General features: G+C 37.1%; 1 pseudogene; it reads left to right on the top strand.

Annotated features, from left to right (window-relative positions):
- Positions 1–27729, top strand: part of LOC143640078 (semaphorin-4C-like) — a 61358-nt pseudogene continuing 33629 nt past the window's right edge.

Raw genomic sequence — 27729 nt, 5'->3', positions numbered from 1 at the left:
ATGGAGTCATTAGGGCAGGCACAGACTGACAGCTGCTGTTCTACACTCCATGGAGTAACTCAGAGCAGTCACAGCATGAGAACTACTGTTGTGTACACCATGGAGTCACTCAGGGTAGGCACAGCCTAAGAACTGCTGTTGTGTGCACCATAGAATCACTCAGGGCAGGTGCAGCCTGAGGACTACTGTTCTACACACCATGGAATCACTAGAAAAGGCACAGCCTGAGAACTACTCTTTTACACATCATGGAGTCACTCAGTGCAGGCACAGCCTGAGAACTAATATTTTGTACACCATGGAGTCACCAAGGGCATGCACAGCCTGAGAACTGCTGTTGTGTACACCATGGAGGCACCCAGGGCAGGTACAGCCTGAGCACTGCTTTTCTACACACTATGGGGTCACTAGGGCAGGCACAGTCTGAAAATTAATAATTTATTATTACCCAAATTAAGATGTGAATTACAACTCTGAATAGGGAACACTTGGAATTTAGTCTTTGAGTGACTCCTTTAAGCACATTTTGGTGGCCCTAATGGGGAGAATCATAGCCTCTGGAACAGGAGTCCACTATATTTTTCCTTTGCTAGCAAAGCAAAAACTTATTTTTCCTTTTTCTCAAAACCATGTTCTCATCATTGGATTGGAATCAGGGATCAGGACTGAGCTTTCAATAATAAAATGCCACTAGGCAACTGAACTCCAAAAGGGGGGATATGGCTGTTTATTTTCAGAAGTATCTTTGCTTTGTTAGTATAAAAAAAGGATATTTTAACCTTATCACTAAAAGCTACCCCACTGAATTAATGTTTTAGTGCACTTTACTACCTAAGAATATACCTACCCTAGTTCTTCCTTGGAAACTACATCAAGTGCCTGAACTAGAAAGAAAGTTCCCTTTAATTCTGGTGAAGTGCTCAGATATGCCCAAGAAATTATTGCTACATTAATATATATATATATATATATATATTTAGTTGTAGATAATTTTATTCTATTTATTTTTTCTATGTGATGCTGAGGATCAAGCCCAGTGCCTTAAAATGAATGTTTTACAATGCATATTTTTCTGTTTTACTACTCATTTGGGTGTGAACAATCTGTTAATCATACATAATTTTTGAGAAACCTATAGGATCACTTAATAAAACCCAAACAAACTCATTATGCAATACTAAACCTAACATTACCACCAGAATGGGAGCTATTTCCAATCCATGCCTGTATATTAATATGAGATTACATGTACACTTAAAACATAATTCATTTTTTTAAAAATTTGTAAGAAATACATTATGTATAAGTCCTGAGTTATATTCATGAATCAACTGGAGAAAAATTAGTAAACATATATATTTCCCTATCAAAACACCATAGTTATCAAAGTTTTTAAGAGGTATAGTGAAAAAAATGCATGTTATCTGATATTCATATTCATTTCATAACAGTAATGTGACTGACAGATAATTCAATATGAATCCTCAACTTATGTTAATACCAAAATTGAATTTGTAGGACATTTCAGTATACCTATGAACTCCTATGTGTTTCTTGAGTAAAACATTGAATATCCAATGCCAATGGTGACTGTAGATTTTGTGTCTTCTTCATCTTCTATATTCTGCCATTCTCCATTTAAAAATACTAATAATCATATAACATATGAGATACATTTCTATATCTCAGAACTTATATATTTTTATCAAATTTCATACATATTTTCCAATGTGCCTGCTTATGGATTCTCATTGGGGGCTGACATTATCATTCACTACATCACTCAAAACCTACTGTGAAAGATAATTCATTATTAAGCCTAAACTCTTTGTTCTCCCCAATAAACCTACATACTGTGCACATTTAAGTGGATGTTGACTAAGACATTCCATTATTAATGGTACACTTACTGTGTCATCATTTATTGACTTATAGGATACATCATTGCATCGCAGAATTTATATATATATATACACACACACTCTCACATACACATACTATGTATCCAAATTCCCCACCTAATGTCCTTCTGTGATTCAGATCATACATGATGTTATGTTTTGGTCTAATTTTTTCACTGATACATTCTTATGTATATTCATGTTTCCCAATACTGGTATTTTTCCTCTAGAATGACTCCTCACCCAACTCAAAATTTCATGTTAACTCTAAGTTTTTTCTATTAACTCAATTGAATTTCACAGTATATATAGAGTTGATGTTGCACGATCTCTTGGCAAAACCCAAATAACCTTATTGTACAATACTAAACCTAATATTACCTCAAGACTTAGAGCTATTTTGAATCCGTGCCTCTACATGAATATCAGATTCCATGTGTATTTAAAACATAACTTAAATTTTCCTGTTTAAATTTGCATGAAATATATTATGTATTTGTCCTGGGATACATTCAGAAAATCCTTATAATATGTCCCCATTGAGTCATGTGCTAGTACCAATTTTCAGCAGCTAGCAAGAGCCAACCTTTAACTTTTCATGAATTTTACAAATCAGTGTTAAAATATAGTCATTGGGCTGGGGATGTGGCTCAAGCATTAGCCCGCTCGCCTGGCATGCGTGCGGCCGGGTTCGATCCTCAGCACCACATACAAACAAAGATGTTGTGTCCACCGAAAAATAAAATAAATAAATAAATATTAAAAGAATGCACTGCTGATACCCTTCATCTTTAAAAAAATAAAAATAAAAAATAGAAAATAGTTATTATTTGAAATTAAATTATGACCCCAACATTTGCGGCTGATGAGCAAGCACGTTTGGCACAGTGTTTGCTGCAAGCTGACCTACCTCTGGAGCACAGGCTTGGACTTATATGGCTTGGGATCGGATGTCCTCACTTGGTGCTTCTGAATGCCCTGGAAACCCAGTGCCCAGACCTTCCCGCAGGGATTTGAGGACTCAGCCCCACCCCCACCAGCGCATCTCCAACCTAACTGCAGGGCAGCATCTTTACAGCTCCATCACGCTGCGGTCCCACACTGGAGTCCTGAATACCAGCAGCCACCCTACTTTCCACCGCCCTAGCAGCAGTTGGCTTACACTCAGTCCGTGGATCCCTACTCACATTTGAGCAAAGCCTATGCTGCAGCCATTAGCCCCCTGCACCAGCCTGTGGCCGCCAACAGTCAGCAATGGTCCTGGCCTGGCCGCCAGAGTCAGGAGGGGGCCGCCCTGCCTTTACAACTAGGGGGCCTGGCCGGCCTGCTTCCTCAACTCTCTGGGATAGAGGGAAGTGCTGTGGGCATCCTCGGGGATGCCTACAGCCACCCAGATCTGCTGTTGCCCCACATGCACACCCTGAATGCTACAGGCCTGGCAAAGAACCTGGGGCTCCACAACATGGCTCACCAGATAGAAGAGGTGAAGAATGTCAACCCAAACCTGCCTGGGCATGATCAGATGGTAATCTGCAAAGGTCCCATTTTCCATGGCTTAAAACTCCCTGGGTCTCCCCTGTCAGAAGGAGCTGGTGATAGCCCTGATGAATCCTATAAATCTCCTGCTCGGGTTCTGGGAAGATTGTCTCTCTTCAGCTCCACATCCAAATGTAAGTGACTGTGGCTGAAGTGCAGAGGTGATTGTCACTTTCTGAATGCTTAAAGGCCTCTCTGCTGGGAGGTGTTTTCAAAAAACAAAGCCCCAAACTGGCTGATAGTTGTGGGAAAAGTTGGACAAGACTGGCCTGAAACTTCCAGCTGGGAGACAGAAAGCTGCTCTTGTGATCCTCCTGACATTCTTGGTGGAAGGAAAAGCTGTTCACTTTGCTTGGGGCTTTGCATATGGCTGTGAAGTGGAGTTTTCTGGTAAGCCAGTGGCCAAATATTTAACCAGGCCTTACCTAGGAGAGTAAACCAAGATGGCAACAAGAAAGAATAACACTGTGGGAGGTCAGCAAGTTTGTAAAGAATTCACGAACCTTCTCAATCAAGACCAAACACACAATGGCAACAAAAGGCACTCCCTGGTCTTAGAAACCTACAAACAGAACTGCTTGTCTTATTTTAGCCTAATTACCCACGGGTTTGGCAGCCATGTCATCTGTACTCCTGTATCTGGGGTGCGGAACTACATCAAAGAAGCCCTGATTCTCATTGACAAATCCAATATTAACCCCAGAGACCAGAGTCCAGCAGATTCTAATAAGACTGGAGAAAATGGAGAAGCAGAGGGAGTAAAACGGAGGTGAGCACAGGGCCAGAGGGAAAAGGACAGAGGAATCCATCTCCACTGGGACAGACTGGAGGCACCCTTGCTAGGGGAGGAGATTCCAACCCCTCTTATCCAACTATCCAAAGTCCTCTGTCATTTGAGGCATGCAGGATCTTGACCTGCCCTCTGGGATCCCTGCGGATTCTCTAGCACTGCAGTGTCTGTCCTTGAACACATTATCCCAAGGTGACAAGTATTGGTTTTTGTTTTGTTTTTAATTGTTCAGCCTTTATTTTTTGGAACCCCATCCCTCCTTCCTCTGAAAGTGGTGCTACAGAGTTTTAGAACCTTCTCATAAGTTCCCCAGGGCTGACAAGAAATCATATGCCTAGCTGTTGAAAGTTTAGATTAATGATATTCAGATTATCTACCTACCTCGGTGATGGTGCACTTCAGGAGGAGGCAAAGGTACCATGTGCTCTGCTGCCAGTGAGCAGGTGCTACATTGGGGCAAACCCAGTGCACAGAGGGGCCTTCTGGTTGTAGGAAACTTGTAGGAACAATTTCTACTGACATTTCATTTTTATTTTGTCTGGTTTTTTTTTTTTTAACTTTGTAAGTTAACTCTTTAAATGGGTGACTCTTTGGAGTGACACATTCCTGTAAGGAACTGAAAGTTTTATTTGCATATTTATTTCAGATCTTGATTTTTCAAGTAAACTTGAAAAGGGTGAGAACTAAGCATCTGCTGCTGCCTGTCACCCCGCAAACCCCTGTGGAGTCTCTGTATTTTGAGAAACAGTGTGTTGAGTGTACAGACTTATTTATACATAGTTTAATGGGATCTGTAAATACTGGTGCACTACTTACAAGTTTTTGAGAAATAGGATTCGATTTTAATATTAACTTTTAATGGTGGTGTGGTAATTTATAACATGTCTTTAAATTTTATTAATCTGTACACAGGGTATGAAGAAGCAAGAGGATACACAGTTTTGTTCTTGGTTTGAAAGATTCTGTTTAATCAGGGATCTCTGTTCAGAAAGCAATAACTTCATATCTCATTCTTGTGAGGCTCATTCACTGTAAGGTGAATGTGTGTTATACTTGATATGGATGAAATGGAGGTTTAGAATTGAACTCCCTGCATGTAAATATTCCTCAAAGCAAAGTGTGCATATGATACCTGTATAATAAAAGTATTCTTGATAGAATATGTGCAAAAATAAAAAAAGTAAAATTAAATTATGTAAATGTGAAACTAATCAAATCATATTAAAAATACAGGTAATAAATTATCAAAACTCACCACTTTTGCTTTTTTATGGTGTCTTGCTATGTTCCCTGCACTTCAGGCTGTTTATGTGTCTTCTGTGTGTGTGAGATAGAAGTGTTCCGTGGTGTGTGATTTTGTGCCTTCCAGTCACTTCACACTGACTTGGCCATGATGGGAATAGTTATAATAGGATAATTACAAAGACTGGAAACTAGGGTTTTTATTTTCCTTATTAGTCTATTGTCCAGCAAAGACTAATAGGCTTATGACCAAGATGGTTCAAATTCTAACCTCTTAACTAAAAAAGAAATGAGAGAAGGAAGGAAGAGGAGAAAGGAGAGCTTCTCCCATTGTGCTAACCTTCATATGTTGCTTTTCTCTGCAGACATCTATGATGCTCTGCTGGCCTCTGCCTTGCCTTGGGTGTCCTTCAGCAGCTCTTCAGAGATGTTCAGTAGCCATGGCCTTGGCTTTGCAAGTCTAAATCAGCGAATGGTGAGTCAGCTGTTGTCTCTGCTCCTTCATCAGAGAGAGCTTACATCTTTATTTCTGTTCCTATAGCTCAAAAATTAATTATTTGAGTTTTAATGAAATTGAAGAAATTGGAAATTTCATGTTTTTTTATTTTAAATTTATTTTTATTTTATTTGGATAAATTTCTTCCTTATTGGTTGCCAGTAAATACTCATAAAGTAAATTTAGTCAGAATGAAATTATTGGAGCTATTCATTATTTCCAGTTCTACCAAATCTTTTTAGTTTGAGAATAGACTATGAAAAGGTTACTATTCCAGTGAGCTGATCATGAAAAACTAAAATATGTAAATAAGTAAAAGAGCCAATGTCAGAGCCAATGGGATTAGTCAGCAGGCCACCACACAGTATCTCTGTGATGAAAAGAGTCCATGGCTGCCTGATGGGCAATGAGCACCATCCTGGGACATCATATGAGAGGAAGCCAGGGGAAGGTTGTTCTGAGAGTAGGGTATTCCTTCCCAGGTAGTATGAAGGAAGCTGTGAACTTGCTTTTTGGAGATGTATCATTCCATCTTAGGACTCCAGTATCATTGAGTAAATTACTTTTTTCTGTTGCACAAATAGTAGTTTAGAGGATTAAATAAGTTAATACAATTAAAGATAAATCTTTCTACAAAATTCTAAAGAGGTAGACTGATTTTTCTGTGAAAGGTTAATTAATTCATTCAGGAAGTACAATTTAAAATGAGCTCTACCCCTTCTAAGTACATCATTGTAAGTATTGGTGATGTAGCCTGGAGTTGAGTATTTGCTCCCTTTATGTAATATTCCAAAGATCTGGGTGAAAGTACAGCCTTGAGTTTCTTTATCCCTTTAAAATCAAGCATGATGCTTAGTTTTCAGATACATTGATAGGAAACAGTCAATACAAGAGGAAAACCCAGAACGTGATATTTAAATATAAAATATTTAAATTGCCCATGATTGTCCTCTCTCATTTTTTAATTGTGCAGGAGCATTCTGTGGCCTGAGAGTTAGACTTCAAATCTCATTCAATATATTGTAAAATATACTGTCATTGAAACCAGAGTTCATTTATTATTTACATTATCAAATTAACATTTTTTGGTCTGGTGATTAATCCAATACCATATTAACACCTAAACTTTTCAGTGGTTGCAAAGATTATAATAACTAAGTAAACATTCAATTTTTTATTTTATTTTTAAAATTTTTAAAATTTATTTTTTAAATAAATGATAGCAGAAAACATTACAATTTTTATTGCACATGTACAGCACAATTTTTCATCTCAAGTTGTATATTAAATATGTTCACCCTAATTTGTGTCTTTATACATGTACTTTGGATAATGATTTCCATCACATTCCACCATCCTTGATAACCTCCTGCCTCTTCCCTTCTCCTCCTACCCCACTGTCCTATCTAGAGTTCATCTATTCCTCCCATGCCCCCCCTCCCTACCCAACTATGAATCGGCCTCCTTATATTAGAGAAAATATTTGGCATTTGTTTGGGGGGATTAGCTAACTTCACTTAGCATTATCTTCTCCAATACCATCCATTCACCTGCAAATGCTATGATTTTATTCTCTTATTGCTGAGTAATATTCCATTGTGTATATATGCCACATTTTTTGTCCATTCATTTACTGAAGAGTCAATTCAATTATTTTAAAAAAGCCCAATGGTCTTGCATGTTGTGTTTCTGATCTGCAGAGACAAAAAACTGTTATGATTCAGATTTCCCTGCAGTAGGTACTTTGGAGGTCATAAACATATAGACGAAAAAGTCTTCTAGTTTCAAATCTACTTATTTCCGTTACTAATAATTTAAAAAAGTTAACAGCTCAGAATATGATAAGTAGTCATTACAAAATGGTAGTACTAAATTCACCATGTATATTTAGATTACTTTCACTGCATATTTAAGTTAATTTTTCCTAAGAGAGTAGCATTCAGCTGATTAGGTTTAGTGTTTATGGTTGCAACTCTAATTGCATGTAATGTGTGTTTCAATGAATATTCCTTGATATTGCTACCAAACTTCATGCTCATTCCTGAAGTGTGATTTGCAAAGCTTAATGTATCAATACTTCTTCTGAAGGATTATTTATGTGTTTTCTGTTTTATGTGTATGATTTTTCTTTTGTACTAATGCATTTTATTTATTTCTGTATTTGTGTTGTTTTCTATTGATTTTTGAAAAGTAATAAAGTATTTCTTAGCAACACTTTTATGACAAATAAAGGAAAGGGGTCTTATGAACTGACTGGGAAGGCTGAGTATCAAAGTCTGGGCAGGTTCAGGTGTTTCCAGTGACCAAAGACAGAGAGGAAGTTCCCAAGGGGCTGAGCATCAAAGCAAGTGATCTTGTGGCCATATTTGAGTCAGTGATTTTTTTGAGTTTCTTACTGGAAGAGAAAAAATATTGTAGCGATAGTAATGGATTTGTATTATCATTCAACATAGAATTAAATGTTCTTAAAGTTCATTTATTTTTTTATTTATACATGACAGTAGAATATATTTTAACATATAAAAGCAGAGTACAATTTCCCATTCTTCCGCTTGTACATGATGTGGAATTACATTGGTCGAGTATTCATCTTTGAACATAGGAAAGTGATGTCAGATTCATTCTAGAATCTTCCCTATTCCCATTCCCCTCCCTTCCCTTCATTCCCCTTTAAATAATCCAAAGTACTTCTATTCTCCCCCTACCATAATGTGAGTTAGCATCCACATATCAGAGAGAACATTTGCCCTTTGGTTTTTTTTTTTTTGGGGGGGGGGGGGCTGGCTTATTTCACTTAGCATGATAGTCTCTAGTTCCATCCATATATTGGCTAATGCCATAATTTCATTTCTCTTTATGGCTTAGTAATATTCCATTGTGTATATATAATACATTTTAAGAGTTTATTTTTAAAAGCTCTGCTTGTGGTGATTCTTCTGGAATTCCCATTTAAAGCCTGAGGGTAGGTTCCAGGTATATATTTAATAGAGTGGCCCTGACATGATATGCCTTACATTTTTATTTCAAAAAACATAAACTTTTTAAAAGTTAACATCTCACAATGCCTCCCCTAAAGTTTTTTAAATTGATAGATTTTTTAAATACCTTCATTTTGTTTATTTATATTTATGTGGTGCTGAGGACTGAACACAGTGCCTCACACAGGTGAGGCAACCGCTCTACCACTGAGCCACAACCCCAGCCCCAAAATTGATAGATTTTAAGAAGTAAAACTTATTCCCAATTAAGAAAATTCATGTCATTAGATACAGGTAAAATTCATTTATTTAAAGAGACACTTTTTATTGTTGTTTACTTTCAGGACAAGTTTAACTGTAATTAAATATCCGTCAATTTTAATGCCTTGAACATGACTATCTTTTTGCACCAAAATATTTTCCTCTTTAATTAGGGATTATAAGTTTACTTATTTGGATTCCCCATTAAAGAAGTACTCTCAATTATAGCTGACCAGAAATGCATATCTAAGGCATTGTTACTGAGATGTATTTGGACTGACATGGTCCAACAAGAATCATATTCTTGCAATTTTTAAAATTATCTATTATTTTTTAATTAGTTGCTCATGACAATGCAATGATCTTGACATATCATACATTTTAATCAAATGGGGTATAATTTCTCATTTTTTCAAAGTGTACAGGTTGCAGAATCACATGAGTTATATGGCCAGGTATATACATAAAGCAACACTAGTGACTATTTTATTCTTCTGCCTTTCCTATCCCCCCTTCCCCTCCTGTCTCCTCCCATCACCTCTCTCTACACAATCAAATGTGACACATTTCTCTTCCCCCCCTCACATCATCATACATGTATTTTGTATAATGTGAGGGTCTTCTTCCACCTTTCGTGCAATTGATACAGGTGAAATTTCTAACAAAATTGGATTTGACTGTTTACTTTGTTGCCATCAAAATTAAATTTGTATTTTCTAAAATTAAGAGTTAGTATGTTTCATATAAAAGCATATTGCTGAATATGCATTCTAAATAAAAAACATGCTATAATATTAATTTTCACTTTTTCTTTTCAAAATCGTTCTTAAGAAACTTTCTACTCCACATTTATCCAGTTAAATGTTAAAAAGTAAAAAATAAAAAAAAAACAACACAAAAAACTATCTCTATATAAGATTTCACTCCACATTTTACTTGTTCATAAACTCTAGGGACCATAGATAAAGCTGACTTATAGCATTCAAATGCTGGTGCCTTCCAGCCTCATTGGCACCTTCTCATTCTGTCAGTCATGGGGGCTGTAGGTGCAGACCTAGATATCAGAGCCATGATCTTGGCAGAGGTGGTTGAAATTGACTAGAAAATCATACCAGTGTTTTTTTTTTTTTCTTTTCTAATTCCCCAAGTGCTTGCATAAATGCTCTTTTACAGGAAAGGACTGCTTTGTTCATAACACAGATGCTGAAATTTTGAGCTCTAAAGCTGAAAGTGGCCACGTGAATTTGTGATCCCATTGGAGACAGTGGAAATTGTAAACTTCTTTGATTGCAACTGAATCAAAAGTGGCATTGAGAATGCAGTATCAATTTTTGTTTTTGCAAAGCAAAAGTAGATAGAGACATATGGAACTGATTTGATTGTTCCTCTTTTCCTTGTAATTCTCAGCCTTACCAATGCCATTGAATATGTGTCCACAAAACATGGACTGCACTCATCTGCCTTCATTTCCCTTTATCTAATCCAAAATACTTCTATTCTCCCCTTACCCCATTGTGAGTTAGCATAAGCTAATCTGTGTTATGCATTCTGTAGAAACTGTACTTTGAATTTTGTATTTTAACATTTTTACCTCATATGTTTGTAGATCCAGGAAAATATTTGCCTAATACTTCCAATACTAGTCATTGCCAAGCATTTTATAAACTCTTGTTAACGCTAAGATACTTATTTCTCACTTCCATACAGTTAGTAGTATATACATTTATGTTATGGGCATCAGGAAGATAAATAAGAAAATAAAAATGATTAGATAAGGGAAAATATTTAAATTTGTCCGTAAGATACTAAATAGCTTTTTACAACATGAATATTTACAATTTCAATTCTGAAATTTCCCAAATAGTGTATGATATAAAATTTATTGGCTTTTAATTCAAGAAATGTTTTTTAAAAACTTAAAAGAGTAAATGATAATTTAAAATATCTGAAAGTATGTCAATCTCTGATACAAATAAGAATATTACTAAATATTCAATGTGAATCTTACCCTCATATTTTTTCCATAGAACCTAGGTTTTTTTTCTGTTTTGTTATGTTTTGTTTTTTATTTTCATCATTATGCACAGGCAGATGCCTAATGGAATTGGCCTATGTTCCATCAAGTAGGTCAATTCAAATCACAGCAAAGGGACTTGCAAACTAGATTTCTATAAGATGAATGAAATACAGGGATGATTTTGCCTTTGCACATCAGATATTTAATTCTATTTACTTTTTTAAAAATTTTAGACCTATGAGGGCAAAGAATTTTTTTATTTTTAAGCTAACATTATGTTTTGTCCTGAGATAAAAAGGGTTTTTTTTGTTTGTTTGTTTTTAACCCTGCAAGATGCACTATGGGTTGAAGTGCTGTGGACAGGCCAAAGGTAAAAATGTGTGTTTTCAATATGTTCATGTGCTAGCACACAGCCCTTTCTTGGTAGTTACATAGCTTTATTTAGTCAGCTTTTACAAACTGCAAAATGGTAGCATGGGGAAGCACCTTGAATCAACAAGGTTTGTACAGAATCTTCCCTGGAGTAATTATATGGAAGGTAAACATTCATCTGCTCTTGTTCTTTTCTGCTCCTCCTCTAGTTTAAGAGCCTCCATATTCTTTATAGAGCTTAAGTTACCAGATGAGATAAACAGAATAAACCGGCCAGGTTTGTTGTAGTCAGCAGCCTTCGGAGAGGCAGTGTTAGGTGTGACTTTGTCTCCAACTATGTCAAATTATAGAAGTATCCTCAGAATCTGGACTCTGCTGGACTCAGTTGCCTGTTTTGGATGGTTGAACACTTTCCAGGAATTCTTAGACTTATTAGTGCTGTTCCTTCCTTGCAAAATGGTATTTGGATGCACAGGACAGTCTCCTGCCCTTGTGGAACTGTATAATAGGAGGAGACATCATGGTATACATCAACTCCTCATGCTGGTCCTTGGCTCTTGCTTGTGCTGAGGAAGTTTGCCTGGCCTTAACCCTGAAGACTAATTAATTACATCTTCTCCTGAAGCCTGTGGTGGACTTTCTAAGTGTTTCCAGGGAGCAGTCATCATCCTGTGCTAAATGTGTCCCATGTCATTTGGCTTTTTGCTGATGGTGGGGCCTCCCTGAAGTCTGTGAGTTTCATTTATGGCCTGAGCAGAAAGTCAGGGCCTGAATTATGTTTACTTTGCCACTGTCATGTTGACCTTATGTGTAGATTCTGTTAGACTCAGCTTACTTCTTTGCCTCCTTTTGATGACCTTTTGATGGAAATTCTGAGTCACTCTGAGCCAGTGGAAAAAAGTACTGATTGCTTTGTCCTGGCAGGTTAGCCTCAGAACTGACCTATCAGCTCAGCTGCAACAACTAGTCACTTTGTCCAGTGAAACCACAGAGGGCATGGAAAATGAAAGCTTTACATGACGAGGGAGTGTAAAACCCGGAACTGCAGACTGTCTCTGACTTGGCATGGTCCAACATGTGATTTTTCAGCTTTACTATGGTGTGATAGTGATTTGCATTCTGTAGAAACTGTACTTTGAATTTTATATTTTAACATTTCTTGGGCCACATGATCTTATATTAAGTTTGAACAACCTGTCCTCTATAGCATATTGTGGTATTTGATAGGTTAGGTGTACTTAATGCATTTTTCCATTTATAATGTTTTTAGATGATGGGTTCACCACTTTGCAATGCCATGTTAAGTGAAGGAATATTAGTATTTGGAAAAGGGTGGTAATGGCTGATGACTACTTTGCCCCTACAAGATCATATCCCTAAATTCCATAGGGAAACAAAGCAAAATCCTGCTTGTAAGTTTCTCATATTCTTCTGACTTTTATAATCTTCTGGGCCTTTGTTACTGAGCAAGGAGTGTGGATTTACTTTCCCACCATGTGTTAGGCATTTCTTTCTCCTGAGCAGCCCAAAGTCATCACATCCTACTTTCCTCTTTTCTGAATTGTTTATACTCTCCCTAGATTATCTGGGACTTAATAGTACAATGATCCCTGGCAAACAGCAATAACTAAAGATGAGGAATGACAATTAGAGCAGTTTGTTTCAAAATTATTTCTGTGTATATGATCTGTGTGATTAGTATATCATGGTGACCACAATTTTTCCTTGAAAGTTTTTTAATCATCTTAGAGTAAGTAGTACCTAAGGCTCACTTGGTACCTTCCCAAATGTTGCTGGGAGGCCTTCTTGGGACCAACCACATTCTAACCTGGTTGGGTAGCAAATTCTATTTCTTTTCTTTTTCAAAATAACTATTCTTATTTTTTTAGCTTCTTATATTATTCCTGATACACTGCAGTACATTGAGAATATTAGTGTGTGCTCTCTTTATAACCAAGGTGTCTTTGTTTACTTAACCTGTTTATGAATGAAATGCTTGTCCCTATGGAGGTGTATTTTGCCCATAGCTTGCCATACTTTCAATGGCTCCTCATCCATGCACAAACAACTGCTTTGCCTCTTCTGGGGAATGAGAGATTCCCCTTTTCCCCATTTAGGGATCCTGGTAAAAGGCCTACCAACAAGGAGGGCCTTCATTCCTGGCCAAAGGCTGAGGTTGAATTAGCGACCTTTCATGAGGCAATTTGGATCACTACAGTGCATGAATCCTTTTTAAATCAAAGCACATGGGATTCCTAAATAGCAGGTCTAATTTGTGGCATAGCAATTGCTCCAGACTAATGGAATGTCTCATTTTGCTGAAAGTTAGTGGAGACCTTCCTGAGTAGGGGTTGACTATATTACTGTTTCTGGGACTCCCTCATCTCTCTTCCCCATAATCATTGAAGTTTGACTCCTATGATGTTGCTCCATGGAAATAAGGTCAAATATCACACTACGGGGACAGATGCCCCCTCTTGGAATGTTCTTTATCAGTGGAATTCACCATTTGTGAAACTTGGACTTCCTCTATTTTGCATGTGTATTAGAGCAATATATATCCTATGACAGGGAATCTACTTGTGCCTCTTCTCTCCCAAGACCCTCACAGCACATTTACAAATTGCAGGTAATTAACCTATCATAGTATCCTTAAAGAAAATGTTTTTTCCATCAATGGGATTTCTTTCCCAGAATCATTTGGCAGACCATACCAATAAATAGAGTATTTAGTTCTCATAAAATTATTTCTGAGGGCCTCACCCTTGAATTTCCTGCCATGGATGTATACTACATTTAATTTTTGAAAAAAAAATAGTGACTAACTAACTTCATTAGAAAAAGTAACAGAGAGCTTTCAGCATTTGGGGTATCTGGCCTCCTGCTTTGCTGGGCAGACTACTAATTGTTATGAGGACAACAAAGGGACATACTACTGTTCTGATCTCCTGTGTGGCAATATGAAGTCTTATGTATTGAGGTAACTCAGAGGACCTCTGGAAGATGCACACAGATGCTTTCATTGACCCTGATCAGATCTCTGAAAAAGACCTCACAAATGTGAGGATTTTACATGATAAAATCAGCTTGGTGGCATAACTTATTCATGCATAAATTACATACTGTATATATTCAGATTGTCTATAGGCTTTCTAAGCAATTCTAACTTTATTTTTAATGTGAAAAGTTAGCAGAACTGTTTTAGAATTTGTCAGTAAAGAACTTCCAACAACTAAGACCTGAAAGCAACAGATCAAAACAGATCTTCAAAATGTCATGGTGCCTCTCTGGCCTCTTTCCTTTCAACTTGTCCAGGAGACTGTGCACATGAAAAAACAGAGTAACATACAATAGTGGTCATTTTTTTTTTTTTTTTTTACGTAGGAAGAGCTACATAAGTGCGTATCAAATGCCAAAAGGCACTGGAAGCTGTCGCTGGGGATTGTACCCACAAAACTTCAGGAAGCTAGTGGTGACCTCTCAAGCTGAGTTCCCAAACCAGGCTCCTTTGCCCACCATACAGCATGCTAGTCACTGAAATGAGTTTTGTAAAAGAGCAAGAGTTTATCCATAAGGTAGCCAAACATGAAGATGGGAAGCCTAAGTCTCATATTGACCTCCTGAGAACAGGGTTTGAGGACTTTTATGGGATATGGAAACAGGGTATTTAAGGCATGGGCATGATTGGAGGTGAGGTAATCAGTGGTTTTTATAGGTGTAATTAACATTCATGGCTCTTCCTGGGTTGTGTGTTCACAAAATGTCAGCATTAGCATGATATGAGGGTGGAGCTTTGGCCTTTTAACATCAATAGGACACCCATTACATACCTGAACAGGCCCATGGAAAGAGTCCTTTTTAAAAAAACAAACAAAAAACAAAACAAAATGAAAAACAGCCTCCTCATGCCTGAAAAGAAACCTAGGTAACGATTATCATTTTAAAGCCTGTGCCAAAGGTACTGGCTACAGCAAGGCTAGTAGGAGACTAATATTATTTTGCTAAACTGAGTGACCTTCAGAGTTAGTGATTTTTAAAGGGAATGAAAAAAAGTAACTAAGCAAGGAGAATAGGGTCTCAGAGTCAGAGAAGTACAAAGGCTTGATTAGTTTAAGTGAGAGTAGGCTAGCTGTGTTTGCTATGGGCAAGTAATTGTCAAATTTAGGGTTCTTTCTTCCCTTGAAGGCTTGGGAGAAAAATTCTTCTGATGATTAAGTTCTTGAGAATGACCTGAGTGGGGAATAGGAGGTTGACCTTGATGGAGCCTTTGTGCTTCAGAAGTTACATATTTACTATTGTAGGTCCTTCTTTTACTATATGCCCAAGGGATGATTGTGGCCCATCTAGCAAGGGTTTGATTTTAAATATACTTTAATTGCCTCAGTATTACTGACATTTAATGAACATCTCAGATTGACCAATATAAACATATTTTCAATTTATTTTTGAGTTGCTTATTTGCAGAGCCACTATCGAGTATGTATGCATTTCATTAGAAACTGTTTTACCATTAGGTTTCCGAGTGTCATTTTTTTTAATTATGGATGCACTTTTTGGGAAATTGCACACCAGCTCAGGCTTCTGGAAAATTTCAATAAGCATGGGGAAAGGAGTCAGAGCATACCTCGATGGCTTTGGGATAAGACTGCATTTTCTTCACCCTGGTAGCTAGAAAGCTTGCATATAGATAACTGGAATTGTTCACTGAGGAATCAAAGCTAAAGTAAATACTTTTGTAAATTCCAGGGTTATGTTCAAAATCTCAGGTGTAAATCCCAGAGATCTCCGAGAGAGTGAGCAAGTAGCATGCATCCAGCTGCCGGCATCTTCATGTGAATACTGCTTATTCTTTGTCCTCCAACTCACACTGATTATCTAGAAACCCAAAAGAGACACTTGTGAATTCAGATGCAGTTAAGTGAGGAAAGAAACAGAGCTGGTTCCAATGCCATTAGAAAAAATGTTAACAGTGATTTGGGGGAAAACTTACCTTGGCTACAGTTCCAATTTAGTATTTATTTGAGTGACATTGGGATGCCCTGAAGTTGGGCAAATCTTTTAATTTATCTGTGCTCTCATGCTTGTTAGTGCTTGCTTTGCAGGCACAAGGCCCTGGATTCAATCCCAGTACCACACACACAAACAAAAATGAGAAAGCATTCACTTATTTTCACCTTTCATCTCTGAGTATTTTTTTTCTCTTGAAAAAGCTGACACTCCAACAGTCTTTAGGGCAGTGTATTCACAGGGGCCACCAAAGCATTGATCAGTGTAATCATCTTTGGCCCGAATAATGAAGGCAGGGCAAGTCGTGAGCTTTTCACATGATTGTTGCTAGTTTAGTTTTCTTCATCATCTCATCTTCTTCTGCAAATTATTCAGTATTTTTTAATTACCTCCTGAGGAACCTGTAGTAAAGCTGGCAATGACTGATGACTAAGTCATGGAATTGCTACAAATTGCAGCACTTGGTGTGACCTCTTGATGTAATTGCCATGAGGGCAGCAATATCTGGTGCAGGCAGCCTGACTGTCTTTCATCAGGTGGTTGTACCTGGAGGGGAATTATTAGGCACTTCACACATCTTCTTATTGTATCTTCACACAATCCTGAAATAAACTTATCCTAATTTCTTATAGGGGGGAACAATGTTTCTGTGGAAGATGGCTTCCCAGACTTTTGAAGCTTGCTCTGTGCATTTGGGGCCCTGTGGACATGTTTTTATTTCTATAAATAGATTTTTGTTGTTGATGCTTTTGTTTTGTTTATTCTGCCAAGCTTTCTTTGAAGAGGCTGAAGATGGTGAAGAGGAGGCAGGAGACAAGTAGCTAATGCTGTGGGCAGTGGGAGAGCAGTGGTGACAGAAATAGGTAGTTTACAAAATTTAAAAAAAAAGTTGTGTTAATAAGATGTTCATTTCTTCTTACCCATGAAGAAATGCAAGATACAACAGTGTGCTACACAAAACATTTTCCAGAACTCTTGCATAGAACAGTATTTTCCCAAAGGTACCATAGTAAAAACTGCTTTTCATTTTAAATTTGTGCATCTTGTTTGAAATTTCAGATTAAAATGTAAATAGCATATGAGATCTATGATATCACAGCATAGCAAGAACATAAAACTAAAGAAAGAGAATTATAAAAGAAACAAAAGAAATTAACATAGCTGAATGCCTGGGGGATGCCAGAACCCATGCTCTGTACTTTTTGCACATTTATTCACCAAATTCTCACATGGGCCCTGCTATGTAAGAATAAAGAAATTGTGTGAAAGATGACACCAGTTGTACAGTGTAACACAGATCATTATGAAGTCACAGGCCATCAGCTGCAGGATCCACACAAAAACTGCCTTGTCTGAGCCAGCAAGGGGGATTCATGTCAGAAATGCAATTGTGACTGTGAAGTTAAGATGATTCAGCACGGGGATCCTCTTCCTCATTGCACACGGGAAGCAGTTTCTCTCAATGTAGACAGGGGCATAAAATGACTAAAACCTTTCATGGATGTTTCTATGAAATTAAGTCAATGTCTAAAACCATTTACTGTATTTTAGTTCTCCAAGAAATGACAATCCAAAAGGATTGTTTTTTGCAGGGCTATGGGCCTGTACAGGGCCTTGTGCATGCTAGGCAAGTACTGTACCACTGAGCTCTACTTCCAGCCCCAGGATCAGTGCTTTAAGTTCCCTAAAGATACCATCTACACCACATGACACACCCACTGTTTTGAAATTAATCACAAGGAGATACTCACAGAGGTGAACAGATGGTGTGTGCAAACTACTTATTGACTCATTCTTTTTTAAAAATATTTTTTTAGTTGTTGATGGACCTTTAATTTATTTATTTGTATATGGTGCTCAGGATTGAACCCACATGCTAGGCAAGTGCTCTGTCATTGAGCCACAACCCCAGCCCCCGACCCCATTGCCTCATTCTTTACAATCATTATTCAGCTCATGTAAATAGATGAGCACATGACACATCACTACACCTTTGTTTTATGGAATACTGGAATATGCAGGCCTTTTCTGTTAAAAGAATGAAGTAAATATACTTATTGATAAACAAGCTTGAAGAAACTTTTGGTAAAGCACAGAAAAACAAGGTACTACTGTTGGGAGCTGCCACATAGGAAATGAGCACCCCTTAGCCTTGAGTGATGAGAATGTGGAGAAGTGGCAAGCCAGCCATAGGCTGTGTGTATGTAAACTATGGACATTGAACACACAAAGTGGACTGAACTGTTGTTGTCCCTCTGTTCTTTGTTCTTTTCACTTGCTCTGCCATAATCCCCAAACTCATGAGATGGGTGTGGCCTCCCTAGATGTGAGTCAACCTGCTGACAGCAGAAATCATGAGGCTAGATTCAACCCCCTGAACCCTGACCCTTTGCCTTATTTGAATGTCTTCTCTCCAATAAAAGGGTTAATCTCTCTCTCTCTCTCTCTCTCTCTCTCTCTCTCTCTCTCTCTCTCCCTTTCTCTCTCTCTAATTTCATGGACCCCTAAGGTCAGAGGAACCATCACAGGATCCAAATAAAAAGGTATTTGTCTGTCTCTGTGTGGTTATTTCATGCATTCCAGTTCACCTGGAGTGACCTTGAATGTTTAGTTGTGAGATACATCATACTACATTGTGCAACGATTTGAAATTCTTGGGATTAACATATATACTTTTGTGCACATAAATATATGGAGTATTTCTGGAAAAATATTTAAGAAATTATTAATGGAATTTTTTTTTCTGGATATAGAAGTAGAGCTAAAGAACATGAAATTATTTCCAGTTTTAAATAACATGCAGGAATTGCTATTCAATTAAATACTAGGATTTGAAATGAACAGAGAAAAAAAATACTTTAGAGAATTTTTAAAAATTATGGCATTCAATTTTCTATTTTAACCTTTTTTAAAGTATGTAGTTCAGTTGTGTTAAAAATGCTTACATCGTTAGGCTACAGAACTCTGGAACTTTTTTAACTTGCAAAACTAAAATTCTGTACCACTGAATAAAAATTCCATCCCTTTGTCTTTTGGAAGCAAACTTTCTTCTTTGTTTTTATGATTTTGAATATTTTAAATACTTTATACCAAGTGAAATTATACAGTGTATATCCTCTTATTACAGACCTATTTTGCTTACCATATTATCTTTAAGGTTTATCCATGTTACGGCATGTGATTACTTTTCCATTTTTTATAAAGCTGCCTGTATTCTACTATATGTACAGTCCACATTTTCTTCATCCATGAATGTGTTCATAAATATTTTGGTTGTTTCTACTTCTTGGCTACTACAAATAATGCTTTGGTGAATATGGGTTTACAAATATTTCTTTGATATCTGACTTTCAATGTTTTTGGGATATATACTCAGAAGTAGGATTGCTGGGTTAGAATGTAGTTCTTTATTAAATTTTTTTGGAGAAACTTTCATGTTTTCCATAGTGGCTGCATTATTTTTCTTTTTTATCAACCACACATATGGATTGTAATTTATGTGCACTCTTCCCATAAAATTGTTTTAATTCATTTCCTTTACCCATTGAAATATAGTAAGTAGTTCTTTCTTATCCATGTTTCTCTTTCTGTGTCTTGTTACTATGGTCAACCATTTCTTAAAAACACTAACATTTGTTTTTAATCTTTGAAGAGAGAGATACCACAATCACATACATAACATTTATTACATATTTATAATTGTTCTATTTTATTATTAGTTGTTGATAATATCTTACTGTTTCTAATTTATAAATTTAACTTTATCACAATTGTGTATGTATAGGCAAAATTTATATTATTGGGCATCCTCTGGGGTGTCCAAACTTGGATCATTTTGGGATGAGGGGACAATTGTACCCTTAAGATGTGTAGGGAGAAGAAGTCTTCCATAGACCCTAATTTCTTGTTGCATTTTCTTGTTGGATTTCCCAGAAACACAAGGCTCTGGCTGAAGCTTATCCAGGCAAGGTGTATTTGAAAGAATAATCCTGAGAAGTGAGGTGCTGTTGCCCCTCAGATGAAAGTCAGGCCTTCTGCTGCTGTCCTTCCTGTGACTCAGGATTCCTCTGCTGTGGAGCACCCTGCTGTGTGCACCAACACACATGCTGCACTCTGGGTCATTACTTAGGGAGGCCCAGGGAACCCACATGATCTTCACTGAGCCTACTCTCCTCTGTTGTGGGATGTTTTCTAAAATCCTGCCACTGTCTAGAGAGTTTCCTGGATTGGCAGAACTAGAGCTTCCTTCCTAAGCTTTCCTTTATGCTTATAAAGCACTTTCAGTTGTTTTCTTTTCTCTGGGTCTTCCACGTTGATCTCTTCCTTCAAATTACACCTTTTGCATAAATTCTGTCACATATAGCATGTATATGATAATGGCTAGAAGACATTATTTCTACACTTTTTGCAAAATTTAATGAATTAAAATTAATTTGATACATTTAAAAAACTCACTGCTTTTATAAATTATTGATTAAGTGATGATTTAGTCTTGAGTTTCCTTCATATCAATATAATCTAAATCATTTATCTCTGCAGTGAATATATTCCTAATACAAGCTCTTTGACAAAAAATAAAAATAAATACCACTGCATTTAAAAATAAATGTTTTTGTTATAGTACCAGGGATTGAACTCAGGGGCACTCTACCACTGTGTCACATCTCAGCACTATTTTGTATTTTATTTTGAGACAGTGTCTTTCAGAGTTGCTTAGCACATCCCTTTTGATGAGGCTGGCTTTGAATTTGCAATCCTACTGCCTCAGCCTCCTGATCTGCTAGAATTACAGGTGTTTGCCACTGTGCCCAGCTACCTTTTTAAAAATTAAATTCATACATTATCATTATAAATAATATTAGGGTTCATTTTGACATAATTATACAAGCATGAGTATAATTTGCTCCAATTCAAGCCCCAGTACTCCTCCTTTTTCTCTTCTCTTCACTCCCATTTCTTTTTTTCTACTGGTTTTCTTCTACTTATTTATCATTTTGTTAAAAATAGTCTTAACAGATAAAAATAAAATATATTTCTACTTGAAAGATAAAATAACAAGTCCTCTAGAGATGTATCTAGCTATTAAGTCTGATATGGTGTCTTCACAAATACCGACAAGGACAGCTCCAGGACAGCAGCATGCAGCTCACCTTCTGTTCATATCATAAGTACCCTCTGCTCCCTGATTTATGATTTTCAAAAATTCCTTTAATTTTTTTTTTAAGAAAGAATACAGATCTTCCCTCGCTAAGAACTGAGGGAGAGCACAGTTTAAAAAAAAAGTATTAAAAAATCAGGGCACATTTCTAAAACTAAGCTGCAAGCAAAGAAGAAGGGAAGACAGAAGAAATGCCAGAACTTGTCCTCAAAATATGTCTGCAACACACTGAGCAATGCTCAAAATAAATTACATTTTCTGTGCATCAGGGAAATGAAAGTTTTTTGGTTTGAGCAATTGTCTTCTATTTTATATTTGTTTGTTCTTTTTGGAAGTTTGAATTTTAAAAATTCTATACAATAATGTATTGCAAAAAAGTTTTACAGCTATCAAAAAGATTCTAAGACATGAATACGGGGACTGGGGTTATGGCTCACCAGTAGTGTGTTCACATAGCACAAGTGAGGTGCTGGGTTTGATCTTCAGCACCATATAAAAATAAACAAAAATAAAGGTATTGCGTACAACTAAAAACCAAATATTTTATAAAAAGAAGTGAATACAAAATTTCTGTGGTAATATTTTTTAATCTGTGCATCCCTAAGTAATGAATGAAAGAGTTAATTAGCTCTATCTTCTTGAAGTAGATCAATAAGTGTGTACAATCAATTAGCTTTCAGCAATATCCAGACTTTATTGATACACCTGCCTGTCAGTCAGAGCAATGAATCTTAAAACTGAAAGGAAAGAGTTTTGTCTCAGTTTCCTAGGGGTCCTGTACCAAAGTACTAGAAACTGGGTGGTGTGAAATGACAAAAATTTATTCTCTCATAGTTCTTGAGGTTAGATGTCCAAAGACAATGTGCAGGAAGAGATGTGTTCCTCTGAAGGTTCTAGGGAAATATCTGTTCTTAGTTTCTGATACTGTCAGCAATTATTGGTGTTCCTTGGTTTGCAGATGCATCACTCCAGTCTGTCATCATGTGGCATTCTATTTCTGTTACATCATTGTTTTAGTCAATGGTGCTTCACTGTGACAAAACAACCTTAAAAAAACAACTTAAAAGAGGAACAGTTCATTTTGGCTCATGGATTTAAAAGCTCAGTTCATGGTCAGATAACTCCATAGCTCTGGATCTGAGGTGAGTTGAACAATATGGTACAAAGATGTGGCAGAGGAAGTCAACTCAGGACACAGAAATAAGGAAGAAGGGGGAGAGGTCTAGTCACCAGGGGAAAAATATGAACTCCAAAGGCACATCCTCCAGTGACCTACTTCTTCCAGCCACATCTTGCTGTGCCTAGAGTTATCACTCAGTAAATCCATACCAATGGATTAAACCACTGATTAAGATAAAGCTCTCACAATCTAATAATTTTATATCTCAATATTCTTGTATTGTCTCACAAATGAGCTTTTGACTTCATGTCTAAAACATAACATTCAGCCCAAACCCCTAAAAGCTCATGTCTATTTCACAATGCAAAATAGACTTCAGTCTATTTTAAAGAGACCCATAGTCTTAACAGTTTTAGCATTATCCAAAAGTCTAAGTCCAAACCCTCATCAGAGATTCAAAGCAAACTCATGAAAGTTTTTTTCCTGTAAAGATCAAAAGTAAGTCACATATAACCTATATAAATTTGCATAGAGTAAATATTTCATTTCCATAAGAGAGAAATAGGGACATAGATAGAAGGGATGGAACCAAACAAGAACAAAATCCACCTGAGCAAACAAGTTCTGAAGCTCCATGTCCAATATCTGGAACACATGGCACCACAATTTTTCCCAAAGGGCTTGTATAACTTCACATCTGGACTTGCTGCTTGTAGCCCACATGGCCTTCCTCTTTGATTTTTTTTCTGATCTGTTTCTACAGTTTTCCTCAGCAGATGCTCCATGTTACTAACACCCTTGAGGATCTCCAGTGCAGCTTTGGCTTCCTTCTTAAATATTCCTGTATCATGTCTCAGGGCTAGCCCACTAACTCTAAACCTACTGCACTTTGCTGGTCTCCCAGATCTTTCTTAGAAATCCCAGTGGAAGCCTTCATGACCCTAACTTTATCATACTATATTCCTTCATTAAAAAAGCACCACATGCTTGAAGCCAAGGTCTGCCATCATCTTGAGCAGTACACAAACCTCTTACACTATTGGCTACAGCAGCCTCTGAGTGCCTGGGCAATTGAGCATGATGAAACAACTTCTTAGACCCCCCCCACCCTGTGCAAGAAGAATCTGCCCATGGCTTCTTGTCAATGAAATTTTTGTTTTACATCCTTGAATCTGAAATGGGTATGCTCTTTCCAATTTCCAGGATGCCCTCAGTCAATCTTCCTGTTTTCTGTATGCCAATTACTTAGCATCTCTTTAGTGACTATAAACTCTAACAATCACAACTACCTTAGTCTTAGTTTTATTCACACCTTTCTGGCCAAAGTCCAAGATTTTGAAATCTGTGTGCTTTGCTTTCTGTTTCTGATTATCATGATAAATTGGCTAAATTCCACCAGCAATATCCATGCCACCACCTGAATGCTGTACTTCCTTGAGATTTCCACCACCAGATTAATTTAATCACATTTAAGTGTCACAGAAAGTCTCAAGGCATGGGAAAAATATAGCCAAGTTATTTGCCAAACTATAACACTAATGGCCCCTAGTAAAATTTCCAATAAAATCCTCCTCTACTGAGACTTCATGAGCCCAGTCTTTATTTTTCACAGTTCTATCAGCATTCTGGTGTTTTAAACTCCCAGGAGAATCACAAATTAAATTCTGTTTACAGTATTCTAAAGCTTTTCCAGCTTATGTCTCTAAACTTTTCAAAATAATTCTCCAGAAAACCAGCTTTGTAAACCACAGGTTCACAGCAATGCCCCACTCTCATTACTGATTTCTCTTTTAGTCAGCTTTGTTTCACTGTGATCAAAAGATCTGACAAGAACTACTTAAAGTAGGAAAAGCTAATTTTGACTCATGGATTCAGAGATTCAGTCCATCATTGGACAACTCCATAGCTCTGGGCAACAGTGAGTTCTTGCTCTCATGAGATTAGATTAGTCAAAGGTGAGGAAGAGGTGAGGCCAGAGATGAGGCAGAACATTATGGTGGACAGGCATGGGAGAGGAAAGCAACTCATATCATGACAACCAGAAAAGGGAGGGATAGAGGGGGTTGGTATTTCTGATTTTTTCCCAAGGGACAAAATATAAATCCCAAAGGCCCACCCCCAGTGTTTCCTTCAGTCACGTACTACCTGTCTACATTTACCATCTAGTTAATTCCTATCAGTGGATTAATTCACTGATTGAGTTAAGACTTTCATAATCTAATTATTTCCCCTCTGAACTTTCTTTATTGTCTCACACATGAGCTTTTCTGGGACACCCCGTACCTAAACCATAAGAATTCTTTTCTATTTTTGTTTTTCCTCTTCTTATAAGTGCATTGGTTATACTGTATTAGAGCTCCCCTTAGTCACCTCACCTTGATTATATCTGCAAAGACAATTTTTTTTTTCAAATAAAGTGACATTTAAAGATTCCTGGAGTTGCTAGGGTTGAAAATATTTTGTCCTCACCAAAACTCTTGTTGAGACTTGATCCTCAGTGTGGTGGCCTAAGGCCTAAAAGGTGATTAAATCCTTAGGAGTAATTAATGCTTGTCTTGCAATAGTGAGTTCTTGCTCTCATGAGATTGGATTAGTCAGTGAGAGAGGGTTTATTCTAAACCAAGTGTTTTGCCTCTTTGCATGTACCCAGTCATCACTCTCCCAAGTGATGACATCCTGCATGTTATAATGTAGCATAACTTTATTTTGTACTTTCTAACCTTCAGAATTATGAGTCAAAATGAATATCTTTTCTCTATGAATTATGTGGTCTTTGACTTCTGTCATAGCAATAAAAAGAATAGATTAAGGCAAATTCTTAACAACATGACAACACTTCAACATGATAGTGGTCACTGTAATGGTTAATTTTATGTGTTAAGTTGACTAGGATAAGGAATGCCCAGATAGTTGTCAAAATATTATTTAAATATATATTGGAGGTTGTTTTTGAAAGAGATTAGCACTTGAATTGGTAGACTGAATAAAGAGGATTGCCCTCAACCTCATCCAATCCATTTAGGGCCTGATCAGAATGAAAAGTTGTAGGAACAGCAAGTTTCCTTCCTGTTTGAGCTGAGATGTTGGTATCCTCCTGCCCTTTGACATTGAGGCTGGTTCTGAGGCCTTTCGGACTCAGATTGGACTTAAACGTTTGGCTTCTTGCTTCTTAGACCTTCAGGCTTAGATCTTGCACACAGCAGACTGTGAGACTTCTTGGCTTTCATAATGTTGTATGCCATTTACTAGAATAAACCTCCATATATCTTCATCTGTTTTATCTGTTTTATGTATCTGTCATCTGTCTGGATTTCCTGTTGATTCTTTCTCTGATTAGTCTTGGAAAATATAGCCAGGAAAGACAAAGGTGGCATAAGTGATAGTTTTCTAAGAGAAGAGGTATTTTCTCATTTTGTTTGATTTGTTTTTTAGAAGAGACGAAGAACTAAGATCTGAGATTTAATAAGAAATTTATTACAAAATGCTTTTGGACTCTTCATCAAACAGAATGTGTGTGTGCATGAAAGAACAGCAACTCTGAGGGTTATGTGGCATTAGATACAGAAAGGAAGCCCAAGTTTGAGTCAAGATGAAGAACAGTGGCATATAATATTCTGTGTATCAGGCTTTGTTTTAATCATTTCAATAGTGCCCAAGCATGAGGACAGTGGCCAGAGGTGTCCCGGGGCATTGCTCGTGTGAGGATGCTGAGTTATGTCATTTTTCTGGGCTCCTGTTCATAGATGCCTGTCACCTTTGTTCAAGTTTTCACATAGAAGCAAAGATCCCAAACTGTGCAGTGCCTATATGGTTTCTGTCTTCCTAGCAAGGGTGAGACAGAGAACAGGCATGGTTTCCTAAGTTCAAAAGGCAGCATTGAGTAAGCATTCAGTGTTGGGAAAAATGCTTTCTTTGTGATTGATGCAGGCAAAGAATCAACAAGGCAAAGGGAGAAAGGATGAATTGAGGATACAGGTGAGAAGTTGGAGGGGTATTACCCACCTTTAGAAGAGGAGGGAGTCCACCTGATTTCTGCAGCCTTATTTCACTTGGCCTCCTAGCTGGTGATCAAAGAATATGCCTACACTGATTCTTATCTATTTATAATTCACTATATAATTCTCAAATGCCTTTTTAAATTTATGTTCTCATGTAAGTTTAATTTGCAGTTGAGTTTGCTTCGTTTTTGCTTTCTGCTTTGTTTTCTTTCTCCTGATTTTAGCTTTATTATTCCAAGTTATTTCTTTATTCAGGTACCATTTTACTGATTAACACCATTTTATTCTGCATGCCAGAGGCTGATTTTGTAGTCTTCATATCTATTTCATCTATTTGGCATCTCCATTTTGTTCCCAAGGGATCCAGTCTAAAGGTCATTCACCTGGGAAACTCTGCTCTCAGTGTTCTATTAACTGGATGATTTCAGTTGTAGGTGCTTTCAATCAAAACCAACTGACTGTAGTTGGTTGGTGTAACATCCAAATCATAGGTTAGGAGGCTGTAGATCCTTACTTTTCCTCTCAGTGGAATCCTGGGTGTGAAGATTTCTGGGTTTTGTTTGTTTTGTTTTGTTTTTTGGTACCAGGGTAATTTCACCACTGCGTTATATCCTTATCCTTGTTTATATTTTATTTTGAGACAGGGCCTCAATAGGTTACTGAGGCTAGCTTTGAACTTGTGAACCTCCTGAACCACTGGGATTACAGGGGTGTGCCACTGTACCCAGTGATTTCTGTCTTTTATTATTCATTAGTTTAAGATGGAAATATTTTAGTAATGGCAATATGTAGATGAAATAGTGGGACTCTTACTGTGTGAAATTTTGATAGGTAGAGAAAATCTTGTTTACAT

The sequence above is a fragment of the Callospermophilus lateralis genome, unplaced genomic scaffold (assembly GCF_048772815.1).
Source record: "Callospermophilus lateralis isolate mCalLat2 unplaced genomic scaffold, mCalLat2.hap1 Scaffold_112, whole genome shotgun sequence".
NCBI classification, from domain to species: domain Eukaryota; kingdom Metazoa; phylum Chordata; class Mammalia; order Rodentia; family Sciuridae; genus Callospermophilus; species Callospermophilus lateralis.
Note: the sequence above shows the minus strand (reverse complement) of the source record. Positions and strands in the feature narration are given on the sequence as shown.